This window comes from Oryx dammah, unplaced genomic scaffold, assembly GCF_014754425.2.
Source record: "Oryx dammah isolate SB20612 unplaced genomic scaffold, SCBI_Odam_1.1 HiC_scaffold_19, whole genome shotgun sequence".
In the NCBI taxonomy this organism is placed as follows: domain Eukaryota; kingdom Metazoa; phylum Chordata; class Mammalia; order Artiodactyla; family Bovidae; genus Oryx; species Oryx dammah.
Genome location: NW_024070203.1, coordinates 85,639,863 through 85,656,441, shown reverse-complemented (window position 1 = coordinate 85,656,441; position 16,579 = coordinate 85,639,863).

Below are 16,579 nucleotides of genomic sequence, written 5' to 3'. Positions count from 1 at the left end.
AGGACTGTATTTCCAAATAAGTTCACACTCTGATGTTCTGGGTGAACAGGAATTCTGGAATTTGGGGGAGACCCTGCTCGATTCCATACAATGTCCTTCTCTTTTTATTTTTACTTACTATTTCTTACCACACTGAGTCTTCCCTGCTGCGTGGGCTTTCTCTAGTTTCCGTGAACAGGAGCTGCTCTGTTGCGGTCACCAGTTTCTCACTGCAGTGGTTTCCCTTGTTGCAGAGCACAGGCCATAGTGCGCGTGGGCTTCATGATTAGGGCCCGAGAGCTCAGTAGCTGAGACTCCCTGGTTCCAGCCCACGGGCTCAGTAGCTGTGGCCCATAGGCTTAGTTGCTCTGCGGCATGTGGCTTCTTCCTGGACCAGGGATCAAACACATATCCCCTACATTGCCAGGTGGATTCTTTACCACTGAGTCACCAGGGAAGCCTCTGATATCTTTCTTTAAATAAATGAAAGTGTTATTTATATAGGTGATGATACTCTGTTATATACTTGAAATTTGCTAAGAAAGTTGATCTTAAATGTTCTCACCACAGAAAAGAAAATGGTGATTATGTGAAGTGATAGAGGTTTTAACTAATGTTACTGTGGTAATTATTTTACAATGTACAAGTGCATGAAATCAACACATTGTATACCTTAAACTTGGATAATATTATGTCAATTTTATCTCAGTAAATCTAAAGAAAAATAAAACATATTGGTGCTATATGTAAATAACTGAATTTTTATAAAATTACAGAGTCCTAATTAAGGGAGGTCTTCAGTCTACATATTTATGTCTGGAAATCATTGTTATAAAGCAACCTTGAGAGAAGACAACTGTAGTTCTTGCTTGAGCCTGACTTAGTTTATTCCCATGGTCATAGTAATTGATTCAGGCCTGAATACAAGACTGAACTGAGGACAGAGGGACATTTACTGAGGATATTTGGAAAAGAAACATCTTTACTATTGTAAAGAATTCCCAGGAAAGGGTTCTCTCTTCTAGTTGGAAGTGACCAAGGAGACTTGCAGCCTTATGTAGCTACTGAAAACCATTTTGCTACCATAATGGGAGCTGGCCTAAGGAGAAAACTAACCACAAAGTTGGGAAACTATGAGAAATTGGAGATATAGTGAAGTTGAGTCCTAAGTTCAACTTTCAGTTACATTGATATAACATTTTCTAGGAGAGGTCCAGAGTTCTAACACTCTGTAGTATATGACCTGAAACAAATCACTTTAACTTCTATAAGCTTCCCTTTCTTCATCTGCAAAATGTAGCATCAATAGTACTTAACTCATAGAATTTTGTGAGAATTAAATAAAGACAATGTGTGGCACTGAGTCTAGGATTAAACAGTTTTAAATTTGAGATGACCGTGAGATGCTGCCATCATCATCCTCATTATCACCATCATCGTTATTAATCACACCACTGACATTGTTATTATTACTAAAAAGCAAACCCAGGATGAACTCTCAAATTTTCTATTTCTGGATCTTGTGCTTCTGCCACCTAAACCAAGTTACCCATTGGTCCTCTAGCCACTGCGTTAAAGTTTCCAGTATATTTGTTAACTTTACAATTATTTATTTTATAAACAGAGAATCCTGTTGTATGCAGTGCACTAAGCTAAGTACTAAGAACACAGCTGTGAACAAGATAAAGATGATTCCTAATAGTCAGGAGTTTATGGGGGGCTGGAGACACTGGCCTGGGGTACCGTCTACTGCTTATGAGTCAGCTATCTTTAAACAAGTCAGCTTTGACTGATCACGTGAAACAGGATTCCATGTTTGGAAATCATTGTTATAAAGCAATTTGTTTGGAAGCTGTAAGAGCCAAAGAAAGCAAAGAAGAACAGTCATAGAAATTCTAGCCATCTAAAGCCATGGTGCCTTAAGAAGATAATAACAGATACCTTGCAGAGAACGGAAGTCTAGGACAGGGCCAAGAAAAGCCCTTCTCATCTGAATTCACTCCAATTCTTTTTCAATGATGGGTCTCTTTATGATAATATTAAGCTTCTGTAACATGAGAACTTCACAACTTTAACTTATTAATACTTTTCAGCATAAAACCAACTGTCACACCAATTAATAAAAACAGAAATCTAAAACAATGGGTAAAATTTTTACTTACCAACCTTGGTAAATGAAGTATATTCCATCAGAATTCTAAAACAGGTTGGTTATTTTCATGACTTAAAAACAAATCCAATGTTTATGTCACATATATGCATTTTTCCATGCAAGCAGTTTAAGTATTTTATCACAGAGGATAAACATATCAGAATTATAACTCTGGGGGGTAAAACTGCTCAAAAATATGTGGAGGGCAAAGTAAACTAGAAAAAGAAAAAATGTTTTTCTTTGTAAGAAAATAACATCGAATAAAATAAGCAAGCCAGCAAAGGAAAAAAATGGGAAATAAAACACCACTACAAACACTTGAGGAGTAAGAGACAGAAAATCTATGCAGCCAATAAGCCCCCTTTTCAGAGAATCTATACCCCGTCCAATTTTGGAATTGATGGCAAGGGTGGAGAAGGATCAATTATACCAGTCACTGAAAAGATAAAAAGCGAAAAGAAACATACAAAAGAGATAGGAAGCAGGCACCTGACCCTTCTGTGAAAATAATTACAAATCAAATCTTCTGGTTTCCATGTTTCCAGGGAGCTTTTCAGTTTTCTGGGCTTGAGATAAAGTGAAAGCAGGAAGGGCTTTCCCTCTTTGCCTAGGACCCTGATTCCCCATCACTGTGACCAGAAACAACCCTAACACCCCTCAGAGTTACCGCTTAGTCGTTTTCATCTTCTGTCCAACCTGGTATTTTTTCTTTTCCTGACCTTTTCTTTCCTGCTATACACTTTTGGGACCCATACTGCTCAGATCAAAAAGAAAAGATAAGAGGAATAAGTACTGGGATGAAAAACAAAGAGTGGTGTATCAGAGAGAGGTGGCGAGGTAGGGATGTCCCACCAACACCATGTCTCTCCATCACAGCACTTAAAATGCTTGTTTACTTGTCCATATTCCCTCCAAAGACAGAGACCATCCTGTGTAGTTGTCCCCATTACCCTAAATCCTGAATAGGGGAAAATCCAATATTTTAAAAGAGGAATCTTAAGAAAATATACTTGGAAAATCTACTCAGTAGCCAAGTATCTGAAAGGATCTACCCCAATTGACCCTGTGACAGAGCTCAGAGCCATTGGGAAGAGAATCAGCCAAAGAAAACTGTTCCCTCTCATCTAACTATCTAGGCCTTTGGAGTCTGAAAGCCTAGTAATCACTACATCTGCAAATATTTGTCAAGGGTCGAGTGAGTTGCATTAAAGTCCTGGGTGGCATAAAATACATATCACATAGGATCCAGGCTTTGAATACATTACAATAAAGTAGAATGAATCAGGCAGCATCATATATTCAACTTACATAATGGTTCAATTTAAGGGTTAAGTTACTCAAAACAAATAATAGATATGAGTGTATATGCTAAATTAAATATATTTGTACATAGAAAATAAGTGCATAATGAAGTTAGAGAGGAAGGTAGAAGTTATCAGGCATAACTCGGGTTTTGAAAGATAATTCCAGTGTGGGGAGGTATTTAAGATAAAACTTCTGGATTTTGTTTTTAATACCAGAAGTTTAAATAAAGAGCCAAGGATAATTTTAATGAGATAAATTCCATTTATATCTCTAATAGAATATTAACTTTCTTAAATTAATTTTAGAAATTATGAATATGAATATATGTAAACATTTTAAGTCAGTAGAATATAAGACTGTATTTATAGTCACAACTTTTTTAAAATTTATTTTTAATTGGAAGATAATTGTTTACCTTTTAATTGGAGGATAATTTATTTTTAATTGGAGGTTAATTTTTAACCAGAGGATAATTTTTTGGAGCTCCAAAATCACTGCAGATGGTGACTGCAGCCATGAAATTAAAAGACGTTTGCTCCTTGGAAGAAAAGCTACAACCAACCTAGACAGCATATTAAAAAGCACAGACATTACTTTGCCAACAGAGGTCCATCTAGTCAAAGCTATGGTTTTTCTAGTAGTTATGTATGGATGTGAGAGTGGGACTATAAAGAAAGCTGAGCACTGAAGAACTGATGCTTTGCTCCAGGAGTTGGTGATGGACAGGGAAGTCTGGCATGCTGCAACCCATGGGGTCACAAAGAGTCAGACACAACTGAGCGACTGAACTGAACTGAACTGAACTGAACTATGGTGTTGAAGAAGACTGTTGAGAGTCCTTTGGACTGCAAGGAGATCAAGCCAGTCAATCCTAAAGGAAGTCAGTCTTGAATAGTCACTGGAAGGACTGATGCTGAAGCTGAAGCTCCAATACTTTGGCCACCTGATGCAAAGAACTGACTCACTGGAAAAGACCGTGATGCTGGGAATGATTGAAGGCAGGAGAAGAAGGGGGCAACAGAGGATGAGATGGTTGAATGGCATCACTGACTCGATGGACATAAGTTTGAACAAGCTCTAGGAGTTGGTGATGGACAGGGAAGCCTGGCATGCTGCATTCCATAGGGTCACAAAGAGTCAAGGAACTGAACTGAACAGGCAATAAAAACTACTATGATGAGTCAAGATAAAAAAATCAAATCACATGGTTTATATACCCACATAGTATAGTATATAAAACATATACTATAGGTGAAAATGTAGACTGCCTTAGTGGGGGAAAATTTATGTTAAAAAAATTTAGAACCTTTTTCCGAAGTATTCAAGGTCCATTATAATTTAAGTCAGTATGACAAGAAATTTTGTATTTCTATACTATTTTATTAAAATCACTATACACCCATTCTCAAAGGATAAGTTACAGAATAAATAATTAAAGCACAAATTATTGTATGGTTAATATTTCTTTAGTTTGTAGCTCAGTCATACAGGTCTCATCTTTGCTTCTACATCAGCCAATACTTCTCCATGCTTTTAACTTATTGTCTTTTTAAATCTTCCATAACATTTTCTCCTCATTTATTCTATTCGTATCTTAACTCTGTATTACACTGCCTTCACCTAGAGGCAGACACTAATGCTGCTGCTGCTGCTGCTGCTGGTAAGTCACTTCAGTCGTGTCTGACTCTGTGGGACCCCACAGATGGCAGCCCACCAGGCTCCCCCATCCCTGGGATTCTCCAGGCAAGAACACTGGAGCGGGTTGCCATTTCCTTCTCCAGTGCATGAAAGTGAAAAGTGAAAAGGAAGTCGCTCAGTCGTGTCCGACTCTTAGCGACCCCATGGACTGCAGCCCACCAGGCTCCTCCATCCATGGGATTTTCCAGGCAAAAGTACTGGAGTGGGGTGCCATCGCCTTCTCCAAGGCAGACACTACTAGGGAGTACATGTAACCTAGTCCCCCTTTCTTCTCGAAGATTGATTTTACATGGGATGTACGTGTGCTAGGTTAAAAACGCTCACCTCCCAGTCTCCTATGTGGCCAGAGGTGAATGTCTGACTCAGTTCTGGTGGATGAGACATACGCTGAAGTCAACTGAGTGGGTGTTACAAAAACCGTTGTTTTGATCAAAGTGCTGGAAGCACCTTTTTGCCTTTCATTCTCCCCCTTATCTTCTTACTGGTACATGGATACAGGCCTAGAGGTAGAATGGCCATCTACTGAACACAAAGAAAGTGACGTGCCAAGGAGAGGAGAGCAAGGAGCAAATTGAGCCTGGAAAGCTGCTGAGTTTCTTAAATAGCTACCACGGTTCTGGACTGCCTACCTCTGGACTTTTTGCCACAACAGAAACATCAGACTTCTTGTCGACTGAAAAATATAGTCACAGCCTGAAAGTAGAGTTATTTTATTTGGTGGAAATGTTTAGGACGCCTGGGCCCAGAAGACAGCTTCTCAGTAGCTCTGGGAAAACTACTCCAGGGAGGCAGGAGAAGAAGTCAGACTATATACAAGTTTGCAACAAAGGAAACAGTCAGTCTGAACATCGAAGATGAGATATCAAGTTAAGGAATTCAGCATTCTGTGTACGGGAAGATGCAAGCCTCTGGTCTCACTGAATTTCTTTCTTTCATATGCACCTCAGTCATCTGGGGCCAATCCTGTTTCCTTATTCACCTTGCTTCTTGCATTCCCCCAGCTCCTCAGCAATCACTGCTGGGGGTGGCAGCTGAAATCTCAGTTTGGGGAGCCCACATTCACTTTTGGAGGCCAGAAATCGCTGATGGCTGTGATATTTCTTGCTTATTAATATGGCAGGAGATGTTTTCATTTCACATTCTAATTGTTTAAATCACTGTAAATGTTTCTTTTATGTGGAATAAAATGTAATCCTAATCAATACAAACAGAAAATAAGTGACCTCTCTCCCTACAATAGCATGTATATAAATACTTATCCTAAATTCTTTATTTTTTAAAATCATAGATTGATAAATAAATTTTAAAAGAAAGGAAGAAATAAATATTCAGGGAAAATTTTAAAATATACACACTCTTTGGAGATTCTGTTTTGCTTTGTTGATTTTATTGGTTGTTAGTTTTTCTTTCTTTTTTTTTTTTTTTGTCCTTGGTCAAACAGCTTTTTCATATTATATGCAATATCCTGTTGTGGTGTGGGATTTTTTGGGGGGGGGGAGGTCATGCTCCCTCATTTACAGGATCTTAGCTTCTGACCGGGGATCTCACTCCAGCCCTTTGCAGTAGAAGGAAGCACACAGTCCTAACCACAGGATTGCCAGGGAACTTCACGTGTTCTTTACTTGTTTGTTTTAATGATGGTTAATTCTTTCACAATTTTCCCTCAGAATAGGTTCTATGTCCTTTTCCCTTTGAATCTGGAGCAGCCTTGTGACTTGCTTATGACCAAAAGAATTCAGCAAAAGAGACTGTGTGATTTCCAAAGCTAGGTCAGCAAGGGCAATGCAACCTCAACCTCGTTTGCCTGAACATTTGCACTTATCGCCCTGAGCCAAACTGTAAGAAATCCAACTACTCTCGGGCCACCGTTCTGCAAGCCTGCCCTATGGAGATAGTCCTTGTAGAAAGTTCTTGTCTTCAAATTCTTCTAGACCCTGAGCCAAACACAAGAGTAAGCAACACTTCGGCCCCCAGCAACTGAGTCCCTCCTGGCATTTGAGTCTTCAGCAGAAGCCAGACATTGTGGAGCAAAGACCAACTATCCTCAGATAGATCTGTCTAAACTCCTCACCTACACAATTTGTTAGCAAAATAAAACAGGTACTTTACACTTTGGAATTTTGGGGGATTTGTGTTGCAGAATAAGTAGCTACAAACCTGGAGAAAGCCATTTCTCACACATTTAGGAATATGTGAAAAGTTTTCCAAAATGAACACAGTGGCCCATTGTAGTAACCAAACAGGGTCCAAGAGGATGGCAGCAATAATAAAAGCAACATTGTACATTTATATTGCATCTTTGAGTCTATGGCATTCAGGGCCCATTACAAATTTTACTGCCTAACAACAACAACAAAAATACACAAAAACCCAGCTGTGTGTCTAGGTGTGCTGAAATTCACAAGAAAGATCCCGAGTTCAAACAGCCAGAAATAAGAATCTAAAATAATCAGGTAATGTTGAGCTTTCAAAAACACTTGAACTTTTAGTTTGACAAACAGTATTCCTTTTCAGGGTGTCTAACACACTCCTCTTCCCTCCTCCCGTTACAGAAACAGCAGCAGCATTCTGATCATGATCATATTTATCTCAAGTCTTCAACCCAAATACTGAAGGTACAGACCATGAAAGGTTTCTATATCATGTTATGCATTTCTTTTATTTTCCATATTTAGTGATGCTTGATTTCATCTTTTCCCTTTGAGACTATAAATTTAACCAAATCAGAGCCAATATCATAAAATTTTATCTATCAGTAAGATTATTACCCTTAGCTAGACTGTAATGGCCCATAATGAAAACACAATTTCATTGTTTGAACCATTTTCATTCTTCTTATTAAAAGGTTAAGACATACTTTCTAAATATTTTATTCACTGAAGAATTTCCCTATGCTTTTTGTTATTATAGCAGCAGCATTTCTACAAAATGTTTGCAAAAAAAAATGCCTTTGGGTATTTTGGTTTTTAATTATCTGCTTTTCCTGCGTGGTTTGTCTTGTAGTTATAGATGAGACATTGAAAGCAAAGTGTCATGAAAGCCAAACTCACTGACAGTCATCCAACAATTTTCCTTTCAGTTCTTTGAAACAAAGTTGAAAACTATGAACTTTTTCTCAAATCCTGATATTGTCTTTCTCAAAAAAATCCACTACATCCTTCCAAAGGTTTTATTTACTGTCATATACAGACAGCTGGTATTCTCTCTAAGTTGTTCAGATTACTGTCAAAATTCACTCAATTCAGCTGAAAATTGTGAAGTTAACCTCAAAAAATTTTGTACTGAAAAACTGAATTGGGGTTTCCTGCTTTGTGCTAAGAATAAAAAGGTAAGAAGTTCCACAATATGAGTACAGATTTTAAAGTGAACTAAAAGTTCAAGTGTGTTTAAAGCTCAGATTTTATGGCAGAAACAAATTTACAAGGATATCTGGCAAACTTATTTATTTTACTTACAAGTATTACAAAGCTGTTTTTTTTTTTCCCTCAGTTTCTACCAGAGTATTTTATAGGTTTGTGAATGCACACAAATATTGCCAAACTCAGTATGTTAGATCATTGTTTGAGGTTTCAGATTTCATATCAATGCTATAGTTTTAATAAAATGTGGCTATTTATTAATGTTTTAATAATTGGTTGGTCACTACATATTTTATTTTTCTTACATGCTTTGAATCTGTTCAATGTCTTTAAAAGTTTTCCTTCTCATTAGAAATTCTAAAATATTTCCTTAAAGAAGCTAATTTTTTTACAAACATAATTTATATGAAATTGATTCTCTTTGAGTGAAATGATATTGTTATCCCATGTTTTGCATCTAAATTGATTTCCAAAATATCAAATGTCCTGTGCTTTGTAATGCTGTTGGCTTCCCGTATGTTGGCATTACACTTGAATTTAAAAAACATAACAAAGTATACTATTGTATTTCATGACCTTATATTTCAGAAAGCAAAATGCTAAGTAATTAAGGAGTGGACAAACCTTTGGACAATTATTCAATTTTTTAACAGTTTTGTTATAATGGTTAGGGTAATCAGTACTCTTGAGATCTGAGTGATGTGTAATGGAAATGTATTTATTCTGTTTCTGTTGAGGGTCTTCTGGTGCTTTATAAGAAAGGCAAATTGTTTTCATTGAGACAGTGCATAGAACAACACAATAACATTCCCTTATAACAAATGCCCTAACTTCCAGAAATGTTAGAGAATTTCCAGATGCTGCCCAGAAAAAAAAAAAAAAAAAAAATCCAACCAAAATCAAACATTTTAAGTTCATGCACAATAAAAAACTTAAAATGGTGATTTCTGCCTGAATTTATAAGATTTTTCAAATATTCTCAAGTCCTTAATCCACCCACACCCACTAATCTTGACCCCACATTTCTATTTTTGCAACCTGTTCCTATGTACTTTATGTCTAGGCACATTGGACTCCAGTCCACTGTACTTACTGTCTGTCTGTTGCAATAAAATTTGAAGTTATCCAGGGCAGGGACAATTTTTTTTACTGCTATATTCATATCAACTAACAGAATGTCTGAGATAAAGACATGAGAATAGAATGGAATAGAGTGAAGTGGAATAAAATTACTTCACCAAAAGGCGTGATAAAATAAGTCTGTATGAAAGTATCGTCATGATCATAGGTGTCCCCAAATACATGCTAGGAAGTTTCTTAATGATTCACCTTCACCAAAAATCACAAAATTTGGTAAGTTGAATGACAATTGAAAACACTATTAATGCTACCACTCTTTTATATTGTTCAGACATTAAATTTCACAAATATGATTATCAACATGAAAAGGACAACATTGATTACTTTCCAGAGTTGCACAACTTGTTTCCACACTGCCCTTCAGGGATTTTTAAAAAGATATAATCATGGGTCAACTTGATAATCATAGTAAAAATAACATACACATGGAGCTAATTAGCTTAATAATTGTTTATTTTGGTAAAATAAATTAGACCTCTGCAATTGTAGCAAAGGCCTCCAGGGAGATAATGCCACTACACATTGCAATTTGAAAGGCTAACTTCAACTATAAATGCTGGCCATGACATAAAGTCAGTGGGTTCTTACCAAAGGGTCAGTAGAATTTAGAAAATATAGTTTTCAGATGAACTCAGACTTACACATCCTTCCCAAACTGCAAAAAAAAAAAAAAAGGATACAAGTACTCTGCTGACAAATTCAGGATGTGGCTGAAATTTTATCAGTTATTGTTATTCAGTTCACTCCATTAAAATGAAGCCTATGCAATGCCGTAACGGTTAGGAAGTAAAAATAAAATAAACAAATTAACCTCTAAAACATACATGCAGCTCATGAAGCTCAATGCCAGGAAAACAAACCACCCAATCAAAAAATAGGCAGGAGACCTAGAGAGACCTTTCTTCAAAGAAGACATACAGATGGCTAATAAATACATGAAAAGATGCTCAACATTGCTCATTATCAGAGAAATGCAAATCAAAACCTCAATAAAGTGTCATCTCACACTGGTCAGAATGACCATCAGCAAAAAGTCTACAAACAGTAAATGCTGGAGAAGCTGTGGAGAAAAGGGAACACTCTTATACTGTTGGTGGGAATGCAACCTTATATAACCACTATGGAGAACAGTGTGGAGATTCCTTAAAAAAAAAAAACCTAGGAATAAAAATACCATCTAATCCAGCAATCCCACTACTGGGTATATACCCTGAGGAAACCAGAATTGAAAAGGACACATGTACACCGATATTCATTGCAACACTATTTACAATAGCTATGAGAGGGAGGCAACCTAGATGTCTATCGGCAGATGAATGGATAAGGACGTTGTGGTACGTATACACAATGGAATATTACTCAGCCATAAAAAGAAATGCATTTGAGTCAGTTCTAATAAAGTGAATGAACCTAGAGACTCTTATACAGAGTGAAGCAAGTCGGAAAGAGAAAGACAAATACTGTATACTAGATGGGCTCAATAAAGGACAGAAATGGTGTGTACCTAACAGAAGCAGAAGAGATTAAGAAGAGGTGGCAAGAATACACACAAGAACTGTACAAAAAAGATCTTCATGACCAAGATAATCACGATGGTGTGATCACTCACCTAGAGCCAGATATCCTGAAATGTGAAGTCAAGTGGGCCTTAGAAAGCATCACTATGAACAAAGCTAGTGGAGGTGATGGAATTCCAGTTGAGCTGTTTCAAATACTGAAAGATGATGCTGTGAAAGTGCTGCACTCAATATGCCAGCAAATGTGGAAAACTCAGCAGTGGCCACAGCACTGGAAAAGGTCAGTTTTCATTCCAATTCCAAAGAAAGGCAATGCCAAAGAATGCTCAAACTACCGAACAATTGCATTCATCTCACATGCTAGTAAAGTAATGCTCAAAATTCTCCAAGCCAGGATTCAGCAATACATGAACCATGAACTTCCAGATGTTCAAGCTGGTTTTAGAAAAGGCAGAGGAACCAGAGATCAAATTGCCAACATCCACTAGATCATCGAAAAAGCAAGAGAGTCCCAGAAAAACATCTATTTCTGCTTTATTGACTATGCCAAAGACTTTGACTGTGTGGATAACAATCAACTGTGGAAAATTCTGAAAGAGATGGGAATACCAGACCACCTGACCTGCCTCTTGAGAAACCTATATGCAGGTCAGGAAGCAACAGTTAGAACTGGACATGGAACAACAGACTGGTTCCAAATAGGAAAAGGAGTCCGTCAAGGCTGTATATTGTCACCCTGCTTATTTAACTTCTATGCAGAGAACATGAGAAATGCTGGGCTGGAAGAAGCACAAGCTGGAATCAAGATTGCTGGGAGAAATATCAATAACCTCAGATATGCAGATGACACCACCCTTATGGCAGAAAGTGAAGAGGAACTAAAAAGTCTCTTGATGAAAGTGAAAGAGGAGAGTGGAAAAGTTGGCTTAAAGCTCAACATTCAGAAAACGAAGATCATGGCATCCGGTCTCATCACTTCATGGGAAATAGATGGGGAAACAGTGGAAACAGTGTCAGACTTTATTTTTTTGGGCTCCAAAATCAATGGAGATGGTGATTGCAGCCATGAAATTAAAAGACACTTACTTCTTGGAAGGAAAGTTGTGACTAACCTAGATAGCATATTCAAAAGCAGAGACATTACTTTGCTGACTAAGGTCCATCTAGTCAAGGCTATGGTTTTTCTGGTGGTCATATATGAATGTGAGAGTTGGACTGTGAAGAAAGCTGAGTGCCAAAGAATTGATGCTTTTGAACTGTGGTGTTGGAGAAGACTCTTGAGAGTCCCTTGGACTGCAAGGAGATCTAATCAGTCCATTCTAAAGGAGATCAGTCCTGGGTGTTCTTTGGAAGGAATGATGCTAAAGCTGAAACTCCAATACTTTGGCCACCTCATGTGAAGAGTTGACTCATTAGAAAAGACTCTGATGCTTGGAGGTATTGGGGGCAGGAGGAGAAGGGGACGACAGAGGATGAGATGGCTGGATGGCATCACCCACTCAATGGGCATGAGTTTGAGTGAACTCTGGGAGTTGGTGATGGACAGGGAAGCCTGGCGTGCTGCAATTCATGGGGTCTCAAAGCGTCGGACACGACTGAGTGACTGAACTGAACTGAATGCATATATATGGAATCTAGAAAGATGGCACCAACAATACTATGTCCAGGTCAGCCAAGGAGACCCAGATGTAAAGAACAGACTTTTGGACTCAGTGGGAGAAGGAGACAGTGAGATGATTTGAAAGAAAAGCCCTGAAACATATACATCATCATATTAAAATAGATAGCCATTGGGAATTTGATGTATGACGTAGGACAACCAAAGCCCTCTGACTACCTGGACAGATGGGGCGGGGAGGGAGGAAGGAGGGGAACCTAGGATGGAGGGGCAAATGTGTGCCTAGGACTGATTCATATTCACATATGGCAAAACAATCACAATATTGTAAAGCAATTATCCTTCAATTAAATAAATTAATTTTTTAATGTATTAGTGTTTAAAGTGAAAGTGAAGTCTCTCAGTCATGTCCAACTCTTGGGATCCCATCAACTGTAGCCTACCAGCCTACTCTGTCCCTGGGATTTTCCAGGCAAGAACACTGGAGTGGGTTGCCATTTCCTTCTCCAGGAGATCTTCCCGACCCGGGGATTGAACCTGTGTACCCAGTGTTTTAGGCAGACGATCTACCATCTGAGCCACCAGGGAAGTCTTATTAGTGTTTAAGCTTTCCCCTTATTCACCTAGCTAAAAAGATCCCTGAGAACAGCTCATTCTATCTCTTTTGCTCTCCCACCCCTTTTCTCCTGAAATCAACTCTTTCTGGCTTTGAATGTAAAGCTAAATAGGATCAGGAGAGACAGAAGGAAACTGGGTTTATAGAGTTAGAGATGGGGAGAATTTCTCAGAGAATGTGGGATGAAAGAGGCTTGGGAATTTGTTGCATAAGGAAATTACAGAGGGAAGAATCTGTCACATTCTTAATCTTCCCAACCCTGGCCCCTTCACAGTTTGGGGAATCCAGTAAAGAACTCAGAGTGTGAAGGGCTGTGAAGCTCACTTTTTAGGGATTACATGACATAAATAAGCTCAGAGGGTTTACATATTCAGGACTCACCAAGATTCACCAGGGTTCAGCAGATCCTGCAAGACTTCTGAAGAGGCAGGTTACATTACAAAAAGAAATGCATGATATGGGGTCAAATAAACAAGCCTGACACCTGTTTCTTCCACTTACTCACCGTGTACTCACAGGAAGGATTATATAGAAAGCACTCAGTACCTGGTATGTAGTCAGTTGGTTGTTGTAAATGCATGTTCATTCGAACTATGAATTATCAATCGTCGATAACAATCCCCTTATGTCATTTTCTCACTGAACCTTTTGCCAGTTACTGAAAACAATGCATTCTTCAGTAATATAATTCATAATACACCATATAGCATTTGCCATTTATAAAGCACTTTTTAAAATTTTTAATATAATCCTTACCGCACCTCAGTTAGGCATACCTCAGTATTAATGCCCCAACAAATAGATAAACTGAGCCTCAAAGAAGTACAAAGCCAGCCAAATAGGGATGAAGTTTGAATCCAGATCACCTGGACCTCATTCCTGTGTTATTTCAGCTACATCTCCATTGTTACAATAAGGTTATACCATGCAAAATATAACAAAGCTAGAGCACAAGTTCCTTGAAAAGCAGATAATCTACGGCAAGGGAATCTATACCCAAGATATTCATATCAGAATATGAAGAGCCCCACTTCAGGAAAGTTTTGACACCATCCCTGGCATATTCCCTAAGTTGAAAGGAAGTGGCATCTGTCCAGAGGAAACATGCAGCTCCAAAGAACAGGAGCTTTTGCTTTAAGGAAGTAAATATCAGCAACCTCCTTACTGCTTCTACACCTAACCTAAGTCCCCCAATCTCTTCTCTGCCTGGCTAAACTGTCTCCTCCAAGAAACCGTGCTCATTCTTGGCCCCACCCCAGGCGAAGTCAGAGGTCTCATCTTTATCTTCTTGCATATTTGCACATCTCCATCATAGCCCTCACATGTACTAGAATGCAATCTCAGTGAGGTTTTTTGTCTACTTTACTATTGTGTTACCACCATCTATGAACAGAACAGTGCCAGGCATATAAAATGGCTCACTGAATATGCATAGAATAAATGAATTCACTGCTTTTGAATTGCTCAGTGTCTAGATCACCAGCATAAACACCCTTTAAGAGTAGTGGTTCCTCTATATATACTTAAGCCCTGGTATAGATTTTAGCGTATCCAAATATTTCTTATGGATTTGTTAAATAATACTTATTTAGCATCAGGCACTTAGTCCTTCTGTATATTCACCCCTATATTTCTCATCATGCTCCAGAAGGTAGGTAATATTATCCTGTCCATTTCACAAATGAGAAAGCTCAGGCACAAAATACATTAGGTAACTGCATGAAGTCATTCAGTTGAAGAGTGGCAAGACCAGAAGTGCAATCCAGGCGGTCCAGCTCCAGAGTTCACATTCTTAATCAATGCACTCTATTAAATACATACACACATAAACATACCTGCAAAATGAAGATACAGCAATGATACATTCAGTGATGGAAAATTGTAGATGAGGTAGCTATTAATTTGACTGAGGGATGAAGGAACTCTTCATATTATAAGTAACATTTGAGCCCATCATTGAAAGCTGAAGTTCAATAGGCAGTAAATATTTAGTACTGATGTTTATTAGAAACAGCATTATCTACTTGTAATCTAAACATTTAACAGTGTTTTTATTTACCAACAATACTAACTTCACTCTTTTCACTTCTCTGGTCATATCTACTATGAAGCATATCTCACATCTTCTTCTATTCTCCTTGAATCTTTGGGGAAATGCAAACCTTTATCTTTGTGAAGTAGATTGCCTTTGCTGATACTCACGAAATGAACTAGAACTGAGCTGGAAAATATGAAGTAATTTTTCTTCTCTACTTCATAAGATATACTTTGGCTTTCAATTCAGAAGAGCTTGACACTGTAAACTGACTACTCTGGGGACCACCAATCCATCTTACAAGATTCACGTCTGGTTTTGCCAAACTTCCACTTGAGACCATGCCCAGACCTCAAAGGAGTCATAAGAAGGAAATAATGGGACAGGGCTGATGGAAATGTGGCCTAATGTGTCCAGGGAATGTCATAGGAAAATGGGAGTCATAGGGATGATGTGGAGGTGAGCTAATGCCACCATGGCAACACCAGATATCAAGTTCCCCAAAATGTTCTTACTAGAGATCAGACTTGCTAGAGCTGATTCTGCCCCTGCAGCCCTCAGCATACTCACTCAAACAAGACTTCGATTGCAAGTGCACAGCTGCTGAACTTGCAAAGGAGCCAAGGAACAAATGTGAAAAACATCTGCAAGCATGTCACTCAAAAAAAACAAACCAAACCCTTGAAGTAAGTTAACTCTAAATGTGTCAAAGTTAGAACTAAGAGGACCGATAAACGTCATGTGATTTTACCCAGTTTCTGAATTGCGTGAGGAAGAAATAATATACCTAGCTTCCTCTTTGAAAAGCTATTCATAGTTCCTTTCCACTCCAGGGATGACTGTGTTGAATACTTCTAAGAAATTTGAAACCAAATCTCCAAGAAACAAAGTTACTGCATTTCAGTTTGCTATCCTAAAAGAAACATTTTATCCGTCATTGTACTATGCAGCATCAGTCTATATTCTCTTAGAGTAAAATGACACATTTATGCCCTCAGTTCAGTTCAGTTCAGTTGCTCATTCCTGTCCGACTCTGCAACCCCATGAATTGCAGCACGTCAGGCCTCCCTGTCCATCACCAACTGCCAGAGTTCACTCAAACTCATTCATGTCCATCGAGTCAGTGATGGCATCCAGCCATCTTATCCTCCGTCATCCCC